The 22457-nt window shown below is 38.1% G+C and overlaps 1 protein-coding gene across 5 annotated transcripts in view; it reads right to left on the bottom strand.

The window, feature by feature from the left end:
* The window catches only part of Prkn (parkin RBR E3 ubiquitin protein ligase), a 1215323-nt gene that overhangs the window by 1192118 nt on the left and 748 nt on the right, over window positions 1-22457 (bottom strand).

Below are 22457 nucleotides of genomic sequence, written 5' to 3' on the forward strand. Positions count from 1 at the left end.
CCCTGCAGTGCCATGTGGCCCTACGGGTGCTGGTACTAGTACGGAATAAAAGGTTCAGGCATTTTTTTTTTAATATTTACTGCAACATCTCTCAAAATCTTTTATCTCTCCTTAAATTTGTCCTTTGACAATTTCATGTGTGTATGCAAATTAATACATATATGTGTTATGGATATAGATAACATACATGTATGATCTATTCTGATTAAAATCACCATCACCTATTCCCTCCTATTCCTAATGTCCCTCCTTCCTCCAAGTCTCTTTCTAGATCCCCATTTTTGTTTTATTTTAAGCTTCACTGCATTTTCCCAGAGGCATCTTTGTGGCCATAGGTTTATCACTCGTCACTGGAGTACCTGTAGACACCAGGAAACTAGAAAGGGTCTGTGGAGTTGAGGATGCCTCGAGGGGTTGGATAGCAGAACATAAGTGATATAAAGAGCAAGAGGGTGAGTACTGTGAGAGAAGGGTTTAAGAGGGAATGGGGGATTGCACATGGAGTAGTTGAGGATGAAAGGAGGATTGTCAAAAACGAGTAACATTTCAAAGCCTACTACTGTGAAAGCCAACTAAAAACAATGACCATAGAGAGATGATAGCTCTCTTGGCTTGAATAATGATAAACCTGATAGCCAGCTGTCAATAAATAAAAATCTCTTTTTGAATTGTTGGTTAGAAAGTCCTCCAAAAGCTCCCAAAACAATATAGGATCTTGCCATTCTTCTTGGAATCCCATTAGAACTAGATGATTAAGACCCTATTGCTGTTCAGAGTGCCTACAAATATCTAGCTTCCCTGCAAGAGAATTACAGTCAAGTTACCCAGACCCTTGTGGACATAGACACTTTATGAGGGCAGTTTAAGTCCTTGAGTAGATTGGGTCAGAGATGGGCAAGAAGACTCTGACCAACCTGGAGACGTGTGAGAACTACCTACCAAAGTCTTCACCAAGAGATTGCTGGCTTCTTGGGTTAGATCAGGAGGCATAGGAGCCCGGATGACAATCTCTTGGGCACAGCAAGATATAGCAAGTAGCAGAGACAGTGCCCAACCACTTACTCTATCTCCTTCCACCTTGCATCCACTTCCTGTTTCTGAGACAATATATCCAGATGCCTACTCATCTGCCCCCATTATTGATCAGGGTGATTAGCCAGAGGGTAGGTGCTCAAGTGCAGTTTATTGGATAAACATTGGGGCCAAGGGCCTTAGATCCCAAATAAAAGAAAATTTTCTAAAGAAAAAGAAAAGGGCCCTACTTCTGATACAATGTATACAGATACAGAAATCAAACTGGAACAGATCTAGATTTATCCCTACTGGCCAGCGTTCACAGTGGCAAAGGCACAGTGGAGGCTACTAGAGGGTAAAGGGTATATCAGTGACTTACCCAGATGGAAACCCTAAAATCTATGATACTAACCTTCCAGGCAAGGTGTGTGCCTACTGTTATAACACAGGTACAATTATTATAGGAGAAACCAAGTGTTTTATGGTTGGTTAGTTTTGAGGCCCACTCTAAAGAAGGAACTCATGACGGGTACTGAGTTCCAGTTTAAAAATATCAGTGGCTGAATAAGTCTTCAGGCATATTAAGAGAATTTAGTTCAGCTAAAATTGACATAGTGCCATCTTTCCCTGAATACTTAATTATTGAAAATAGAATACTTTATATGTCATTCTTAAATAAGCCATTTGGAACTTCTAGAACTTGGACTATTAATAAAAATCATTCTTAATCAGAGTGATTACCACAAAATATTAGACCTGGTCATGTAGTTCATAAGTACAAAAGTACTTCAACAGGTTTAAAGAATTTTTCTTTGTCCATTAATATATTTGTAATAAATAATATTCAACAGCTGTCAGGAATACCTCATGTAAGTAAAGGTCTGGACTGGCTTGATAGAGCTACTATAAAAGAAACAAAGCTACCAACATTTTACCCATTTTGTACCATTTTGTCAGATAATGCAAATCAGCACATACACTGACTGCTAGATGCCTCACTTTATGATAGTAAGAAAAGGAAGAGAGAAAATACTAAGGAAGAATATGAAACTATCTCCCAAGAACAAATTCTTACCTTTTAATAATTTTATTGGACAGAAAAAGAAAAAATCTATTTATAATCAAATACTAAAATACAGCATAAGAAATGGGCCCCAACCCTACCTTTATAATATACTATACCAAGAGTCTAAGATCGGAGAATGAAATTAGCTCCTTCCAACATCAGGCTGAAACACTAAAATGATCACGTTAGTAAGCTGAGCAATATGAACAGCATGTAGAGCTCACTTAGATCATTAAGAAGAAAGGATTACTACAAGTTAGAAAACTAAGAATAAGACTTTTAGCATAAGATCTACTGTTTGTTCGTTATCCTCTGAATCTTACATTCAAACATGTTATATGAAATCAAAGGTAATTTCAAGAGCACAATATCTCCAGTGGTTTAAATATGAGTGAAAGAACAGTGAAGCTACAGAGAAGAATGACTTTTTAGAAATCACCTTTGGAAAAAGGAAAAAATGTTTTGTAACATGTTCAGTTTGTATGGGCAGCCGTGTCCACCTTGGGCCTGTCATTTATTATACAGCAAAGGTGGAAGGGCAAAGACATTCTCAGAGGCTACACCAGTTCCTAGTTTGGTAGCCATCATCAAAACTCTAAGATCTAGCTTAAGTTCACAAAATCAAGGCGAGAACATCAAACTACAACAATGTATTTTGAGAATTAAAATAGAATTCTCATAATTCATTCAAAGATCACAAGTAACTAGTGAGTGTTAAATATTAACATCTTTCCCACTTGTCTTTTGTCCACTGGGTCTTTCTGAATTGCAAGTTTAATAGCTTTGGATGTTCTCCTTTCTAACTAGTCTTTAATATCTGTGGCTTACACTAACCAGTCATGCTTCCTTCCTATCCTTTCCATTACTGTCAACTTTAAAAAATGCTGCTCAGCCTTGATAGTCTCAGGGCTCCGCCTTCCAATGAGCTAGCCATCACTCAGTTCACTGCTGAACTTTCCTTTGTTAGGTGCCCCAGAAAACATTTTGTTAATACTCTGTGTCTGTTTCAGCTCCCCAAACTGTAGGTTCCAAGGGAGCAATATCTGTATCTAAAAGTTCCCTTTGTTTGTAAAGGCCTCTCAGAGATCACCAAAACCTACTGAATAAAGCAATCAGGATGTTAACCATTAATATTTAAGAACTAATATTTAATTAAATATTAGATACATCAAAGCTAAACTTAGGAGATCACAGGAAACAAGAAAAATAACTTGTCATGTAGTACAAAGGAACATATAAGTGAAATATCATAGTAATAAAAGGTCTTATTTCATAATACATACTGAATAAAACAATAAAAACTAAAATTAGAAATGGATGTTTATTGGAATGCTGGTAACATCAAAAAATAAGTTTTGTGGATCAAAATATTTGCCATTCACTCTCCAAAAATTTAGTTCACTGGGTCAGTACCAGAATTAATATAGTTACATTACATCAGTAACTTCCATAAACTGTTGATCATTTTGAACATAAAAGCATACTAAAGTCTACCACACATGTTATACCACTGAAAAGACCTATGCTTGAGACAATATTAAGCTAGAGAGGAAGAATCAAGTCATTTTAGGTCATGTATGATAGATAAGGCACACCTAGCACATAAGTCATGTCACCATAATATTTAGGATTAGCAAAGGTATGACATGGAAAACTTTCCATTTCTAAACAAAGCACACACTTCAAAACCAAACAATGGAAGCCAATGATCACACCTGGGGAATACTTTCCTTCGAATTCACTTCCATGTATCTTCTCTCGAAGAAAGCTCTTAAAATATCAGTCAAGGCTAGGGAGACGGCTAAGTCAGTGGGATGCTTACAACACAAGTATGAAGACCTGAGTTTGGATCCCCCAGCACTCACATAATTAGTCAGATCTACCTCGCTTGAGGTAGAGATAAGAAGATCTGTGAGACTTGCTGATCAGCTAGTCTTGCCTTGCTGGTAAGCTTCTGGTTCAATAAAAGACCCTGAGTTGACAAATAATGCAGGGAGCCACTGAGGACAACATGAGTCTCTGACTTCCACATACACATGTAAATACACACATGTATATGCATGTGCACATGCACATGCCCATGCACACAAAAAATCAAATCAAATCACTTCAAAACTATCATGTAAGGTATCTGTGCAACTGAATGTCCCTATGAATTGAGGCATCTTTAAAATATGAGCTAAAATTGATCTTAACAACTATTCCACAAAGTAATTATGAAAAACAGCTAAAAGAATCCAAATCTTAGAAAGTAGCATTTATGTAAAACCTGCATTATTGAAGAACTTCAACTACTATAATCTTGGTCAGATACAGAAATCAATATTTTCAAATATCTACTGTAATCTATTTGAGTCTTTAGTTTACTAAAATTGTTCCTTTGAAAGTGTGTCCTCTATTTTGAAAGAAAATCTTACTCTAGTCCTTCACAAAGAGCTATTACATAAAAGCTAAATGCCTCTACTTCTTAGCTAATAATTTACAGAGCAGATGCATAGAAAAGATTCATTTAGATAAAACAGACAAAAGAAATGACTGGTTCCAGATTCTCTCCCCCAGCTCTTCCCTACCCACTGCCTTGATTCTACAAATGGCTGAAGTAAAGCTCCCTTCTTCCCCATCAACTCCTTTGTCTTTTCAAGGCTGCCTAGTCATATTCATCTTGTAAAGTGATGTAAGAAACCTTTCAAAAGCTGTATTCACATTAGGTCAACTTTCGGCTTCAAGTGCTGCAGGACTAAAACAATGTAGTCACATCTTAAAATTGGGTTACAGCAGGCTGCCTACCTTATCCCAGTTCTAGGAGCTGATGAAATAAATAGTTTTAAACAGCACTTTCTCAAATGACATGAGAATTAATAGCATGTAATTACCTCAGTGTTGACAAGTAAGACATGTTTAACTCCTTAAGTGAGCTTTCCTAATGCATCAGTATCAGAGCAAGGCCTCACTGCACGAATATGATTGGATCCTTAGATATGATATATCTAAGGATATTATATGGATTCAATCACAAAGCATGCTAAAATTATTCAGGCAAAACTGAAAAGAACCAGCTCCTACCTTACTACTTGCAATGTTTACTTAAGATATCACTATGGGTTTTTGGAATAAGGGAAAATCTTCCTTTATATTGAACCTTTCCACACAGCTAGGACAAAAAATTAATATGCTTTGTTACTTAAAATGGTAAAGTATAAACTAAGCTACTTGTGGTGGCTTGAATAGAAAACGTCCCACACAGACTCATATATTTAAATGGCTGGTACCCAGAACTGTTTAGAAGGATTGCCTTAAGCAATGTCTGATTTAACTTAAGGCCCATTTCATGAGAGGGAGGCCAGGTTTGACACTGCTTGGATATCCAGGAGACGAGACAGACCAGAGATCTAGAGTAGAACCAAAGATAGATAGATAGATAGATAGATAGATAGATAGATAGATAGATAGATAGATAGATAGATAGAGCAATGTAATAATGATATTCTGCTCTACTCATAGACTGGCACTTTGTCCAGTGGTTATCAGAATGGCTTCCCCCAGCAGCAGAGTGGATGAAGAGACCCACAACCAGACATTATGAAGACAGTGTCTACTTAGACATGTCTGTTGGGACTCTCCCATCAGAGCTCAAGGAATTCCATGGAAAAGGGGGCAGAAAGATTGTAGGAGGTAGAGGGAATAATGAACACCAGTAGAACACACCTCACTGAATTAAGTAAGCAGGGCACACATGGGCTCAAAGAGACAGAAGCAGCATGCACAGGGCCTGCATGGGTCCGCACCAGGTCCTTTGCTATACGTTGTGGCCATTAACTTGGTGTTTGTGTCATAGGTGTATCTCTGACTCTTTTCCTTGTTCTTGGGACTTTTTCTCTCTTGTTGGGTTACCTTGCTCTACCTTAGTGTGTGGACCTTTTCCTTATCTTATTGTATTTTGTTTTGTTGTGTTTGGTTGTTGTCTCTTAGAAGCCTGCTCTTTTCTGAAAAAAGATAAGGGAGAGTAGAAACTAGGAGAGAGAGGAGGTGGAGGGGGGATTTCTGGGAAGAGTAGAGGAAGAGGAACTCTTGGTTGGAATATATTGTATGAGAAAAGAATCTATTTTCAATAAGTAAAAAAGAGGGCGAGGGATGTGGTCTTGTTGGAATGGGTATGACTTTGTTTTAGGAAGTGGGCTTTGGGGCTTCAAAATTCCACATGAGGCTCTCTCTCTCTCTCTCTCTCTCTCTCTCTCTCTCTCTCTCTCTCTCCCTCTCCCCTCTCCCCTCTCCCCTCTCCCCTCTCTCCTCTCCCCTCTCCCCTCTCTCCCCTCCCCTCTCTCCTCTGTCCTTTTTATCTGTGGATTAGGATGTAGCTGTCAGCTACTTTTCCAACACTTCACCTGCCTTCACACTGCCATTCTCCCCCATCATTATGAAGATGGACTAACCCTCTGAAGCTTTAAGCAAGTTAAATCTTTTCTACAAATTGTCTTAGTCAGGGTATCTCCACACAGCAATAGTACTATGAATAAGACAGTATTAGATTTATAAGAAAGAACCCGCAGTAAGTATATTTCCTACCTTAATATTTTAGTACTGTAATGAAGGCTACTAACCATAACAAAATAAATCTGTACATTTAAGAGAAAAATGTAAAAATTATAACAATTCTATCTTTATAGTAATTTACATTCACACTTTATATTTATTTCTTGCCTCTAATGTATGCTAATTAACTTATATCCTATTGCTTGATTCTATTTTAACCCTATGACTAAGCCTAAAACATATTTCTAAATATCTGAAATGTAAAAAACAGAATGCATTCTCAGTAGAAAATCTAGGTATATGAAATATACTAAAGAATTGCTATATGTTTTTCCATGTGTTTCCCATACACTCAGGAACTAATCTAAGCAGACTAACTATGTGTCAGGGAATGGGTTAAGGAATGTGTATTCCACGCTGATAACCTATTAAAAGGTAGGCAATGTGACCCTATTTTATACATAGAAAGACAGTGATTATGAGGGTCCTGGCCCACTGTTAAATAGATGGCAATGGGTGAAACCTGCTCATCTACTAACAGTTGAATCCAGCACACACACACACACACACACACACACACACACACACACGCACGCACGCACGCACGCACACACGCACAGTGAACGCCAAGTGCTTTTCTGTTAGATTTTCCCTACAAGACCACCATTGTTTCCACTCCCGGTACACGCAGAGCTTATTGATTGTGTTTACTCTTTCACCAATTCACTATGCTCAGGCTTGAACCAAATGTCAGCCTCAAGTGAAGGACTTGTAGACTAGTATTAAGAAGACCTGCCTTTTGCTGAGCCCATTCAGTCATATTTAAACTTGGTTACAAAGCACTGGACTATCTGGCCAAACTGAAACCTTAAAATGTTTTTAATAGGAATATATTTTAAGTTCAAGAGATTTCCTAGAGAATAGCCCTCAAAGGCCTTATTTAAGGGGTGGACAAGAGATACATTAAATTTTGGACTTAAAAATTGGGACCTAGAAATTTATTTGGGTATCCTCAGTTTCTGAGAGTCAAACAGTGAGCTTAGCCACTGTTCTTACAACTAACAGGACAGCCAGTGTCAGCCATGTCCCCAATATTGGCAAGAAGGGTCTACCACTATGAATCACAGGCACAAGAGTCTGCAGACATTTAGAGTCTGCAGAAGGTTATGACTAAAATGTGTACCCTGAGGTACTCTAGAGTATAAACTGCCTTACCCTTCCTGTAAGAAGGCAATGCCTGACCCCTTCATTCCCTCCCTATGAACATCCTCTACCACTTGGATCCCAGACTTCTTACAAGACACGGGCTTCAGAAACTAAGCCAATTTCAGGGCTTTAGTCTCATATTTTAGGTTTCCTACCAGCTAGTAAAACAGATGAATGCCTTAGCCTATTTAGAGCTATTAGTCATATTTAAACGAGGTTTCACTGGACTATTTTGTTAAGTTGAAACCATATCATCTTTTCAATAGGAATACATTTTCAGTTCCAGACATATCCCAGAGAATAATCTAAGAACATTTTCAATGTTATATTTTATAAATATTTCTGAGTAATCAATGTTGTGCTCTAGATCTAAAAGATAAGCCTTGATATGCTTAATTGTAAACGGAAGATGAGTTAAGTTGCTTCATGGGGTTGTAGCATATAGCACTAGTTTGTAGTATTCAAAGATGGTCACATTTGAATTGTAATACAAAAGAACCTCATTTGTTTGGGCTTTATTTTTATTGTAAAAAAAAATCTAAGTTCTCTTATTAATCAACTTTGAAGTGAACCAAATAACTACATTGCTTCTGCCAATTGTGTAAACATAAACACTGAAAAATAAAATCATACAGCATTTCAAAATGTAAAGTTATACCTATTAATTTGTTCCTTATTGTTTTTAATTTACCATCATCATCACAAAGTTTTAAATGTCAAAGTTGAGAGAAATGTTATTAGTCAGCAGTAAAAATAGGCTCCTTCTCTTTTTACAGTGTGTACGATGCCAGCCCATGCATCAGACACACGCTAGCAGTCTGAAGTGGGATGTAGGATACAGCTGGACTGTGGAAGTAGACACGAGGGGTGAGGCTCATCCTTAGATTGTGCTCAGCCCCTCACTTAAAGGTCTCCTGTGTTCTCCCAGAAGAACAGCTCTATCATGACAGTTTGCATTGTCATTATAAGGTGTGAGTTTATGACAGATGTCCAAATATCCTGGGGCTGCAATCTACTGCTCTGTAGGTCTTATATTTTCTATTATAGCCCCCCTTTAATCAAGTGAAATTCATTATAATTCTATAAAAAGAAACATTCTCAGGTTTGAGAATTGATCAAGTGCTTCACACACACACACACACACACACACACACACACACACACACACTCCTCAAGTTATTTCAAAATATGCCTATTTGTGAATTGGCATTTAACAAATAACACCAGAAAGGTACTGGCTTTATGAACTTATGACTCAAATAACAAGATGTAGAAAGGAGTTTTCAGTCATGGCAAGACATCAAAGAACACAGCATGACTTCATGAACTCTAGTCACATAAGAAAAATTAAAAGTAAGACAATGTAAAAATGCTTTTTATGGCTTATAAAAATCACAATATTCTTATCTACTCAACAACACAGAAAGAAGAAAATGATTTTCTTGGCCAAGGAGAATTCAGATTCAATTTTTATGTTTCTATTCTGTAAACCTTGGTTAGTTCTATAGGAAGATAATTATCAGGGTTAGAGGGATAGTCCCTGCTGCTTCTTAGAAGTAAACTCAGGTACTAAATGAAGGTACTTAGGGGTAAACTCTCACAGTGTGCAGAGCTTGGCTGTGGGACTCCCATGGACTCTGGCACAGAAGGCTAAACACTCCTATTTATTTAGAGACCAGGAAAGAATGAGGCAGCAGAAACAGGACTTTCTCAACCATCCTTCCAGCTCTTGCTAATCAATGGCAGTCAAGCAGCTAAAAATTTCTTGCTATGGTTTGAAAACACAAGTTTTAATGTGACTTCTTTGCAATGTACTTGTATTGAAATGTGATTATTATTAGTTTCAAATTTACCTGAATATTGAAGAAAAGAGAAAGAAGGACGGAAAGAAAAACTAGCAAGAAACCTGCCATTGTGCAAAAGAAGGACATAAAATCCAAGCCATGAATTAAGAGGCAAATGAAGGCTCTCTCTTCCTTTATTAGAAACAGAAGAAACAGACTGTGTTCATCTTGCTTAGGGCCAACAGGCGCGCTTCATGGAATCCAGCCAGCATCAGTCACAAAGCTCACTCAGGAGTTTTGCTCTGTGAGAAAAGGAAGCCAGATGGGCTATTTACTTTCAACAAGATAATTCTGGAAGAAATTGTTATAAGTCAAAAAAACTTTTTAGCTTCATCTGCTATTTTAGCCTCTAAACTGATTTGAGAGTTACGAAGGGGATTGGGGAGCTCTGAGAAAAGGAATAAGAGACCTGGGAAATAAAAGGAAGAGAAGAGCAAAGCTTGAATAGCTAGGTGGTCCAGTGCCCAGGTCATGTGACCTGGAGTGAGTCACATACCCACAGACTAGCTGTGACCTCTGAGTAAGTCCTTTGGTTTCCAGAACAGAGACAGTATCACAGGCATGGTAAAAGTTAAGTCTCATAAATCAGGAACAGCACTTGGAACACAATATACAACCTAAGAACAAGACGGACATCAGACATTATTTTTACCTATCCATTTTCTCTCCAATTTGTGAAAGTGAAGGAAATCCATCAGAGACATAAATATCCGGGTCACCGAGTAAACAATGACTGAGAACACAAGAGCTCCATGTGGAGTAGTGTTCTATAATATTGCTCAGAATCTGCTGATGGAACATGAAAATGTCTCTATTGGTTCACTACCACAGGAGGGGAAAAAAGACAAATGATTGTATCACTGGATGGAGCAAAGTGCTGAGATTTTTCTACCTTAAAAATACTTCTTTAAGCAACACAGCTATATATTCATAAAAAGTGCATTAAGCTTTAAAGTAAACATATATATACATTACATATATACATATACATATATATGCATATATGAGTATATTATAGAAATGCACCTGTCCACCTTGCTAACATATAACTATTACTGTTAAATTAAGTTGTGGGAAGATTAAGTATTCAAGCTCTTACTTTGTACTATTCAATAACTTATAATTCTAAAAGAATAAAAGATACTCTCAGACCAAATCAATGTACAACTATACTTAATCTATTGTGATTCCCTGGAAAGAGAAGGAAGGTACATTGCAAAAGGATTATTCAGTCCGAATGACGAAGACAAAAGTGGCTGCCTGGTTATCTTTGGGTTGATCTAGAGACTATCACAATTACTTCTGTCATATTACTGCCATATTAAAATATTTTCAATACACTGCAAAAGGTAGAAAGCTGATTCCTTTAAAAATTGTTAACAGAGCTTTTGTTGTTGTTGTTACTGCTGCTGCTGTTGTTGTTGTCAATTTGTTTATTTGACCATCTCAGTCTGAACCCTAGACTGGTCTGGAATTCATGTCTGTTCTTGTGCCTTAACGGCCTTGGTGATTACAGGTATGACCCACCATCCCTTGCTTCTGCACACTAACTCTAAACAGTAACTCTAAACAATTATTATATAGAACAAGAAACAGATTGTCTGCTTTCTTACCTATGTACTGAATCTTCATTAAAAAAATATGTTATTGGATTCATTCAAAGGCCAAAAATGTAAGAGTTCTGCCTTATATCTTTGATGTAAAATACACTTTTGATGCATAATATAAAGCCACATGCAGGTGCTCACTCCCACAATGAATGCTCAAATGTAAAGTAAACAGACGTACTAACACTGAACTATTTTACCTGGATGTTTTGTGTTAATTAAAAAACAAACAAGCGAACAAAAAACCTCTTCAGATGAAAAAATAAAAATCCAGTCATATTTTATCTTCTAGAACCAAAACTGCCTGGAATTGAACCATAACACAGATTTCTCAGGTAAATTTCAGTTCCTTTTAAGTAATGACAAACATGTGAAAGCCTTAGTTGGCTTTCTGTTGCTTCATAAAATATTGACCAGAACCAACGTGGGGAGGAAAGGCTTTATTCGGTTACAGTCCATGATCAGAAGAAGCCAAGACAGGAACTCAAGGCAGGAACTGAAGCAGGTACCATGTAAAGAAGTTGCTTACTGGGTTGCATCCCTTAGATTGCTCTGTTATCTTTCCTATGCCCAGGGATAGCACTGACCATGCTGGGCTGGCACAACTATATAACTAGCAATTAAGAAAATGCCCATAGCCATGCCCATAAGCCAAAGTGATGGAGGCACTTCTCAGTAGAGATTCCCTCTGCCTAGGTATGTTTAGGTTTGTGCCAACTGACAAAAACTATGAGAAGGGGCAATCTAACTAGAGTTTCGCTCCAGATATGTAGAGAAGTATTATGTGTATAAGATACTGTGATGTGATAGCATGGTAAGAGCAGTGATTTAGTACATATGAATATTTACTCCAAGTTTTATTTTTAAAAGAATAATAAAACAATCTAGCAAATAATAAATCTACCCCCTGGAGGAATTGTTTATAAAATTTGTTATTTGTTAAAGGGAGAGACAAGAAAGTATGCCAGATTCAGAGAATAATCTGATTTTATTTTCTTTGTCAAAAATTCTACAAAGGCAAATTACTTAATTATTTAAGAATTGTAAATTTACCTTTAGAAGTTTAAGAAAAAGAATCAAATGCCACCAAATACTTTTTGAATGATTAATAGCAAAAGGTATAATACTTCACTATAAAATCCAGACTTTTGGCTGAGTAGATAGCAAACATGATTGAAAATTATTCTAAATTTACTGCTTTGCAACATATATAATTTTTCTTTAAAAAATCTTGAGCTAAAAATTAAGAATATTCATGTCAGTTTGGAAGGTAATTTCATATTCACTTGAATCTCGACTTCGTTAAAGATAAAAATGAATGGTTTTCAGAACAACCAGACATGAGCTTGATGGATGATCCTTTCTCAGCCCCCTGTGAGCAATGAGGAAAAAGTAGCTATGTTTATTTATAATGCTCCATATCATAGGAAATAGAGAAGTGACGCTGTTTGCATGTTGGGTTATTTAATTATGTGAAGGCGCTGCTGGAGGTGTGTTTGCTCATGGTAAACAGAAGCAAGCTTCTCAAAACTAGGCAGAATTCCCAATGAAAACATTAAAGTTAAAACTGTCTTTTAAATGATATGAAGGACCATCTTAGAACAATTATGAGAGAAATCAGGCAGTGCCCTTTATCCTGTGTAAGTGTGTGTGTGCGTGTGTGCATGAGAAAGACCTAGAAAGTTGATCCTTATGCCTTGGAGAGGACAGAATGATGTCACCAGAAAGAGCCAAATACTAAAAGCATGAAAATAATTGTTTTTCCTTTTAAAAACAACCTCAGAATAATTAAGATAAATTTCTGCCTAAATTAAATTGCCAGGAAGTTTTCTCTGCAAGGCTTTAGGCACTCTAAGCACCCCTTGACTTTGGCCTGCCATGCTTCTTCAATAAATCATGCAGCAGCCAGAAGTCAATTGAAATGATTGAATCAAGGAAAATCAAATTTTAACATTTAGTTTCAGTAATATGATTATGAAGCTTTTAGTGATATTGTAATTACTTTGAAGCTTTGAGCATATGTTTCTATTGAAAGTCTCCCATGGAGAAAAGCCACACTAGGGAAACAAGTAAATACCGACCCCAGTGAAGGAAAAATGTATTTGATGTGAAGTTAAAAGCTAAAGGTAGAAGAGACGAGTCATCTGTGCGATTTATATTCGAAGCATCGTACATAGAGTAAGCGGGTGGAAATGCCAGCGTCATCAAAAATTCAAATGATTTAATGGCTTTCCTCTAAGGGTTAGTGCCAGAGAAACACCAAGGAGAAGCAACAGTAAAGGACAGGGAAGGAAAGAAAGAAGCATCCTTGTGCAAGCTCCAATTTACTCTGCACAGGACAATGTGGCAGACTGAAATCCTCCTAAGCTAAATGAACTTGAAACATATTACATGTATTTAGCATTAATCAGATCGGGCTATTAGTTATTCTTTTCTTCCCTACTTTGGTACCCGTGGAGATGCTTCTGGGCTTAGAGAATACAGAGATAAATGAGATGATGCTGAACCTAGCTAAGACAAGGATCAACCGTGAGTGGGTGCTTCCAAGGAACACTGGAGGAGAGAAAGGAAAGACAAGCATGGTATTTCCCCTCCTTTCATGCCTATTGCCGTTCACCCAGCAGATATCTCCTAAGTAAAAACATATACCTTTCATCAAGAAAGAACACACAACATCAAAATAGAAAGAAATAGTCTTTAAAATTTAGCAGAAAAATGATTATGTCAAAAATCTAAAATGTACAAACCCTTGAAGGATCAGTTTATTTGATGACATCAAAGTACCATGTGTCCCAATATCATATATCCCCTGAGTGGGAAACAGTATAACTGATTCAAATCTAGCTTCTGGGGTGTGTGTGTGTGTGTGTGTGTGTGTGTGTGTGTGTGTGTGTGTGTGCGTGCGTGTGCGCGCGCACGCGCATATGTATGTAAGCATGGAGTTTACTGATTCCTCTGAACTAGCTTGCTGGCCAGAATAACGCATCTGCCTGGCCTGGCCCACCTCAGCTCCTGGAAGGGGTATACCACCAAGTCTGGCTTTAATCTTTAATATGGGCACCAAGTTCTCATGTTGCTTGATAAGCTCTTTACCCACTGAGGCATCTCTCCAGCCCCTTGTTCTCAAATAGGAATCAATTCCTTCCTTTGAGCCACTTTCAGCTATTATCTTAGAAGATATCTGACTCAGGAACCAGATCATGAACCTCTGCAACTGTCAAAGTTCGCTTCTTCTGCTGGAATTCACCAAAATACAAGTGTGCTAACCTGTAAAGCATCAAGTTCTGATAAAGCATGGTCATGATTTTGATGTTAACCAAAAGTAAGTAAATGAGAATCAACATGGCCCTTGTGCCAAAATTATCTCTGTATATAAAATTTTTAACATCCATTCCTGGCATTAAGGGCAAGCAATTTCCCATTTCTTAGAGAAAGGCCTTCACAACATGACAAGGAGAACTTCTCTGAGATGCCCTGCTCTCTCCCTTCTCCTCATATCACTTCCTCCTCAGCTCCTTATGGTCATACTCTGGCCCTTCCCTAGGCCAGGCCCTGCTAACGAGTCCTCCATCTCACTCACAGGCCCCTCTAATTGAAGTCTACTTTATTTTTCTACTGTTCAGAAGCCCACTGGGCTTAGAAATCAATAGCATCTCAGCCGGATCCACAACTGACCACATACAAACACAGCATATCCAGTAAGAACAACTTCCTCTGTTTTCCTCTGTTGGAGTGCAGCTTCTGTGCCTGCCACATCTTGAAAAGCAGGTCTAAATAAACAGTGGACGTTCAGATTTTTCTTTTTCAAAAAGAAAAGAATCTTTTTCACAAATGAAATTCTGCATCTATTTTAAAACTATATCCCACACTATCTTTAGACTTTCTTCTAAAATGATTAATAATGGAAAATAGAATATATTTCAGAAAACACTCTTTCCTAAACCCAAAGTCTATACTAACATTTGTAGGGGCGGTTCCGATGCTAAAGTCCTATTCTCCAATTGGTTCTTGATCTGTCAGTAAAGCAGCCATGGGCAAATTGCTAGACAGAAGGGATAGGCAGGACTTCCAGGTCCTAGAGGCAAAAGGGAGACTCATGGAGAAGAGAGGGGAGTTCGCCACACATCTGAGAGAGAAAAGGTGACCAGTCTTGTGAGGTCCCAGGCAGAGTCAGGGCACTCCTACAGGTGGGCAGTCAAGGATGTATCAGAGCAACGTAAGCTTAGAGCAGGCGGGAGATAGTAGCACCCAGCAACTGTGCCAAGAAGTCGAGTTGAAAATGAACAACTGTGTGTGTGTCTTTTATCTATGGATTCAAGGAAAGCTGAGAGGGAGTGGAGGTGGTAGTGTGGCCCGTTCCAGAGCTTAGGAGGGGTAGTGAAAACTACATGCAACAGACATTCTTTAAAACCAAAGCAAATTAAGTTACAACATTGTTCTCAACTCTACTAAAGTTTACTTTTAAATTTGTGTAATTTTCAACAAGTCAGATTAGTTAGTATTTACAATAGGTAAGACTATGTTATTCTATCATTAAGTGTCTAATTTTCACAGCGAACTCAATCAGAAAGCAAAACATGTATGAAATGCTTATTTGCTCCTTTTCCCTGATGATCTATTGTTATGTAAAGTTATGTTTCCTGTGAGAAGTATAGCAAAGCTTCCCTTTCTCTACAGGATGCAAATAAGCAACCTGGTTCAAATTACACAGCTACAACTGTATTTTAGCACAGGAGAATATCCACATGTTCTATTGCCACCTGGGAAAACTGCCCTGAAAGGTAAGGTAAGTACATATATGCTACAGCTATGGTACATTTGTTTTATTCTGAGTGTGTGCATATGTGTGAGCACATGTGTGTGTGTGTGTGTGTGTGTGTGTGTGTGTGTATGCATGCACATGCACACGCATTTGCAGTGTGTGCACAGCTGAATGGACAGTACCGCCAGTTGTCCTGCTGGATTTGCTCTCTACCTTATCTCCTTGAAATTGGGTTCACATTGAACCTGGGACTAAACTAACAACCAGTACATACCAGTGATCCTCTTCCCTTCAACGCACAGCAACCACATAGCACTGGGATTGCACACATTGGGCCCTGTCTGAAATTTTACATGGAAGCTAGGATCGGAACTCAGACAAGTATGCACAGTAAGCACTCACAGCCACTGGGACACCGTCCAGCCCCAGGTGTCTTATTCTTAATGGTCTTTCATAACATATTGCTATTTTGTGATTCGAAATGTTATATGTTGAATAATAGAATTCCAAAAATTCTTACAGCTCCAAAATAATAATTTGGGAATATATTTTCTGATACTTCATATATAGAAATAAAATACTACTATGTATTTTTCAGTTATAGCAACTATGTTATTATGCTAAAACTTTTAAAATAAATCCTTTAAATGACTAATAATTCACATACAATTATCAATCTTGAATCACTAATATTTTTCATCCTACCATTTCTTAGAGACAAAAATCATTACTTACCTCTTCCAAAATCTAACCTGAAAAGGCATCACTCTCCCTTCTCTGATCAACCTGACCTCCATAATTTCAAGTCTAGTAGTTATAAAATGCTTAAACTGAGTGAGAAGCTAGAAATATTCCTACTAAATGATTATGCAAATAAGTATGACAATGAGTTGACCCAACAGAGAAGGACCCTGAAAGTTAGACTCCAGAAACTGTTCCCCCACATCTAAACATAATAAAGCTCATGGCATAATACCTGTGCTGGATAGTTTTCTGTCAACTTGATGTAAGCTAAAGTTATCTGAGAAGAGGGAAAAATTAAATCAATTAAAATTAATCAATTAAAAAAGTCTCCATAAGATCAGGCAAGCCTGTAGAGCATTCTCTTTCTTTCTTCCTTCCTTCCTTCCTTTCTTTCTTTCTTTCTTTCTTTCTTCCTTCCTTCCTCCCTCCCTCCCTCTCTCTTTCTTTCTTTCTTTTTCCTTCCCTCCTTCCTTCTTTCTCTTTCTTTCTTTCTTCCTTCCTTTCTTCCTTCCTTCCTTCCTTTCTTCCTTTCTTTCTTTCTTTCTTCCTTCCTTTCTTTCTTCCGTGTGTGTGTGTGTGTGTGTGTGTGTGTGTGTGTGTGTGTGTGTGTGTGTAGGTTTATTTGGGGAAGGGAAGGGAGTGAGAGAGGACCTGGAGAAGGTAGACAGATAAGAGAAGAGCCATGAGGGGAGAAAGTTGTGCTGTGGTTTGCCCTGAAGTTTTCTGTATTTTGATGCTAATTCCACTGCCCAAGGACAGCTGCCTAGTCACTACTCAGAAGTCAGGTGACTTCACCAGAACCACCTCCCCATTGAATTTGTAAAGTACGGTAGGTACAGGATAGAAAGATCTTGGGGCACCGCTGTGCGGACCTAGCGGGGGTGGTAAAAGACCACCATTACTTTTTATTTTTATATTTTTACAACAACAAAGATGGGACAGAGAAGGACAGAAAGAGGGATAAAGAGAGACCAGCCGTGTGTACTTGGGAACAGAGAGAGGAAAAGAGAGAGAACTGAGGTGTTGAGGAGTCCTTTCAGAGACCAGGCCACATGTCCCTGGCGGAGGCAGGTAATAGCAGCACAGGATGCCATAAGCCATTGCTAGGTCTCTGGGAGGAGCCTAGGGGAATTTCCTGCAAGCTAACATTCCTCCCTTCTTGTTTTAATTAAAAACGAGGAACTAGGAATGGATGATGGTGGGGCAGGAGTGAGGTCTTCAGATTACTTCCAGCTGACTTTGGGGCATCATTGTCTTTGGGGACCCTAAGAAAACTGGGATGCTGGTAGAGCATTTCCTTAATTAGTGATTGATGGAGGAGGGCTCAGCCCAATGTTGGATGGTGCCATCCCTGAGCTGGTATGCTCCTGGGTTCTATAAGAACGCAGGCTGAGCAAACCATGGGGGCCAGGCACATGACAATACCCTCCACAGCCTCTGCATCAGCTCCTGCCTCCAGGTTCCTGCCCTGACGTCCTTTAGTGATGAACACTGTGGTGGAAGTGTAAGCCAAATAAACCTTTTCCTCGCAAGTTACTTTAGTCATGGTGTTTTATCACAGCAACAGGAACCCTAACTAAGGCAATGCCCATAAACTATAGGCCTATAAAGGTAACCAAGTGGACCTGTTGCAAAACTTCAGTAGCCCACAACTGACAAGCAGTTTGTTTGGCGGCTTCTCTGAAATCAAGTTGATGCGGGGAAAAATGCCTGACGGAAAGTTTTCATGGTGTAAGATATGACAGATACCATCTACAATACATCCAAAAGAAGAAGAAAAGACAAATGAAGAAAGGAAAGACATCGCAATGAAAGAAGAAATCGCTTTGCTTATATATCAGGCCATGCATCAATTTATAAATGAGCATGAGTGAAAAGTGGCTGACATTAGACCTTCATTCTCTCTGTAGCATATATAAAAATTAAATGTAAACTAAGTAGAATGCAGAACACAATTCCCATGTGGTAGGATGAATACATAAATACTACACGCTGCTTCTCTAGGGGAGCAGGTAAACTCTGTACCACAAACACGTCTCATCAGCCCAAGGAAATCACAACTCATGGGGATAAATGGTCTCCTATTTCTGTATCCTAGAGAATAATGTGTGTGCACACATGTGTACACACACACACACACACACACACACACACGCACACACACACAGACTGTTCCTGTCCAACCTAACATACTACTTTAATAAAGAACTGATACTGAAATGATAACTGACAGCTAAAACATCTATTCAAGAAAGAAAGATGCTATTGAGTATGGGGGAATGAGGAGACTGGATTAGCTGTGTAGAATCCTGGATGACCAGGAAAAGCAATACTAGGGGAAACAGCATTGCCAACTGCATTCCTTCTAACCAAAGTTCTCCTCCATAAGGTGAAGTAAATAAGCCATGAAAGGTAGGGGCTGGAGGTCTGAAATATAAATCAGTTAGCTGTCAGATGCCTCAGTCTTTAATATTATAAATGTTGGGAAGGAAACCACTCGGACTACTACAAAGAAAAATTTTAAATGAGCTCATTAAATGTAAATTAAAACAGAAACAATGAATAAGCACTGGGCTACAATTAAAGGCTGAAGAAACAGCAGGTAAGAAACAATTTCCATTGATCAAAGAACTGAAAGCTAACAGAAGAAAGCGTTTTGCATTGAACCTGGTTCATGAATATTAAGCACTTTGAAATAAGGAGAACTTGTGCTCGCTTTCTTTCTTTTTTTCTTTTTCCTTTTTTTTTGGGGGGGGGGATGTGTTCAAAGAAGCTTTAGAGGTAGGGGTGGATTTGCATATCTTACCACCAAGTACTTTCAATGTATCATTTTCAAGTCAAGGAGCTTTGGATTAAAAAAAAAAAATGCAGACTTCAGAAAAACCTTTACAAAGAGGACCAACATTTGTAAAGGTATAAAGCTTTTTCTGAGGCTTTGGACCCAAAAGAGAACTGAATAAAATTATCTAAACTCTTCTATTCAAAGGTCTTGGAGAACCCATCTTGTGACACAAGGGCACCTCCTCACTAACAGTGTTTAGAGGTAAGGTTGCTTTCGTCGAAGGTTATTAAAAGCACAAGGGGCAGCACACAGTACATTCCACTACACCTACGAACTCCAACACTCGAAATTCTCCACACACCAGCTCTAAAACAAAGCGAGACATCGGCCAACAGTCAACAGAGACCAAATATTTACAATGACTAAGCATTTTTTTTCTGCTTATTCTATCCTTGTATCCTTGGCCCCTAGTGACAGCACCAGCCAGTGCTCAGTCCTGGAATTTGCTTTTGTAAAACTCAATCATTATAAAATGAATGGCTTTTCCTAAAACTCCTTCTCAAAATGTTCTACCCTTTATCTATGGAAAAGACAATTTAAAAAGAAAGCACTTGCTGCCAAGTGATGATAAATGCATGCTAACACTGTCAGAGAGACCCCAAAGACACCTGTGTAGCACGCACACTGAAAGGCCCTAGGGCTACTGAAACTTTATGTAAAAGGAAAATTACTTTCCTAACTAAGAAATCTGATAAAATTGAAGAATAGGTGAGAATTAATGTGATCTTTATATGCAAACAGTTAAGTTCTCTAAATGATTTTAAACAAGATATAGAAAGTAGTATTTTAATCAATTAAGAAACACTTTTGAATGGAACCCATGGTCTTCTGCACCCTAGAATTTGTCACTAAACTACATTCCTACTTTAAAAATCTTCTACAACACTGGATTTTAATTTAAGAACTTTCTTTTCCAATTGTATGGGTACTCATGTACTTTAATAGCTGATATTATCAAATGCCTAAATATATAGAACATTTAGAACAATTCACAATTGTCACTACTAAAAATCAATTTTAAACACAAAGAAGTGCTCACTTTTTTTAATTTAAAAAAAGTTTTAAAAGAGGTGCTCAAAATTACATTTTTCTCAGTTAAATTTTCTGAAGCTTCTCTATTCTACTTTTCATTATTATGAAACCCTTCTCCATGCCTCATAAAGGCTGACTTTTTTCATTAACTTCAATAAAATTATGGTTTAAGTCTCTCTGGGTCAAGGCATGTCAATCATAATCCAAGTGGGAGATGTAAGTACTTTTGAAGCCATCTCCATGACAAGAAGGGAACCCTATACTTGGGAACAATAAAAGGAAAATTATTTTATGGGTAATAAAGTATTAGTTTTCTTTCCTCCTATTTGGCCAGGAAGTCAATCCATAGGATTTTTCTCAGATCGAGCACTTCAGTGGTAGAGCACAGTATTTCCTTCACTAGGAAGATACTGCAGAGGGAGAGAGTAGAAGTCTAGAAGGCCCCAGCCCTCAGTAATGCTGTGAAGTCGAAGAAACTGTTCAGTTCTTGGAGCTATTTATGTGTCCTTTGCTCTGCAGCAGATCTCTGGGTAATTACCATCTGCCCTGTTTCCTGGTCAAAAAATTAGTCAGAAGAATGCAAAACTACTCCTCCAGAGCATCCTTGTAATCGTTTTCCCTCTTTCCTGCTTCAGGCACTGTCACCACACCCAAGCCTCCAACCTGGCAACTCATAACTTTATTAAGATACAGCCACCAATATTAATAGGCAATACAAACAAAAAAATTATATAACATTATTTATGTAGTTTTTCTTTTTTAATGGAAGTTCCTTTTCTTGAGGCAGTGGACAAGGATTTAATCATTTGTGTTGAAATGCACACTTATTCACCCTGTACAAAGAATAGCCAAGAAAGAACAGTTTTTAAATTTGCCTTTTATTTCCCTTCTCTTTTTTTATCACTAATTGATTTAATTGTAACGTCCAAATGGCATAGTTCTTATTAAGAGAGTTCCATGTAAATCTAAATAAGCTGCCTGAATGTGTTCCACCCTAAACTTATTAATATAATAATTTATGAGATTTTATAAAATGATTATTTCTAGGTCTTCATTTCCTATCTTTGTATTTAGGGGATAATTGCTTATCAAAGTCACCCATGAACTCGATTAAGTTGAAGGAAACTAAACGTGTATAGTTGCCTTCAAAATATGAGATGTTGCTTTCTTGTAAATTTGTAATTTTTCTTTTCTAATCTGTCCCACTTGGTTCTCACTGTTTCAGTTCAAATTTGGGTTCACAAATGACTCTTAAATCAATTTCATTTAAAAGGCTCAGTGTCATTCGTAAAAAGGTATACTTTTGTCTTCATTTTACAAGTTTCCGATTCATTCATCCAAAACACACACTAGCCTAGTACCAAAGTGAGAAGTACCTGGACATCATTAGCTGGTACCTCTGCTTCCTTGAGGAACTTAGCTGCCTAGCGTGATTCTCAAAGACGAGGAGAGGAGGGCTGCACACTTTAACATTACATAGGTGAATTAACACAGACTTGGCTACTGCCACAGCGTAATGCATTTACTTCATCAATGCACCTCTCGTTCACCTTGGACACATCTAGGATAGACCGACTTCTAATATGCTTGGTGCACTACCTGCCAGGCATATATCACAAACAAGTTCACTAATCTTCAGGACGACACCTGGGGACGAGTCTACAGTAACGAACCCTCCAAACGGGAATGCGCGCTACGCGCCACTATGCATTTATTTCTACTTAGCCCGGAGGAGAACCCAAAACGTGACTCCGAATTTAACATCTCTGCCAGAGAGGATCTTTCCAACCTTCCTACTTCACACTGCTTA

Source organism: Rattus norvegicus, chromosome 1 (genome assembly GCF_021556685.1).
Source record: "Rattus norvegicus strain SHRSP/BbbUtx chromosome 1, alternate assembly SHRSP_T2T, whole genome shotgun sequence".
Taxonomy (NCBI): Eukaryota; Metazoa; Chordata; class Mammalia; order Rodentia; family Muridae; genus Rattus; species Rattus norvegicus.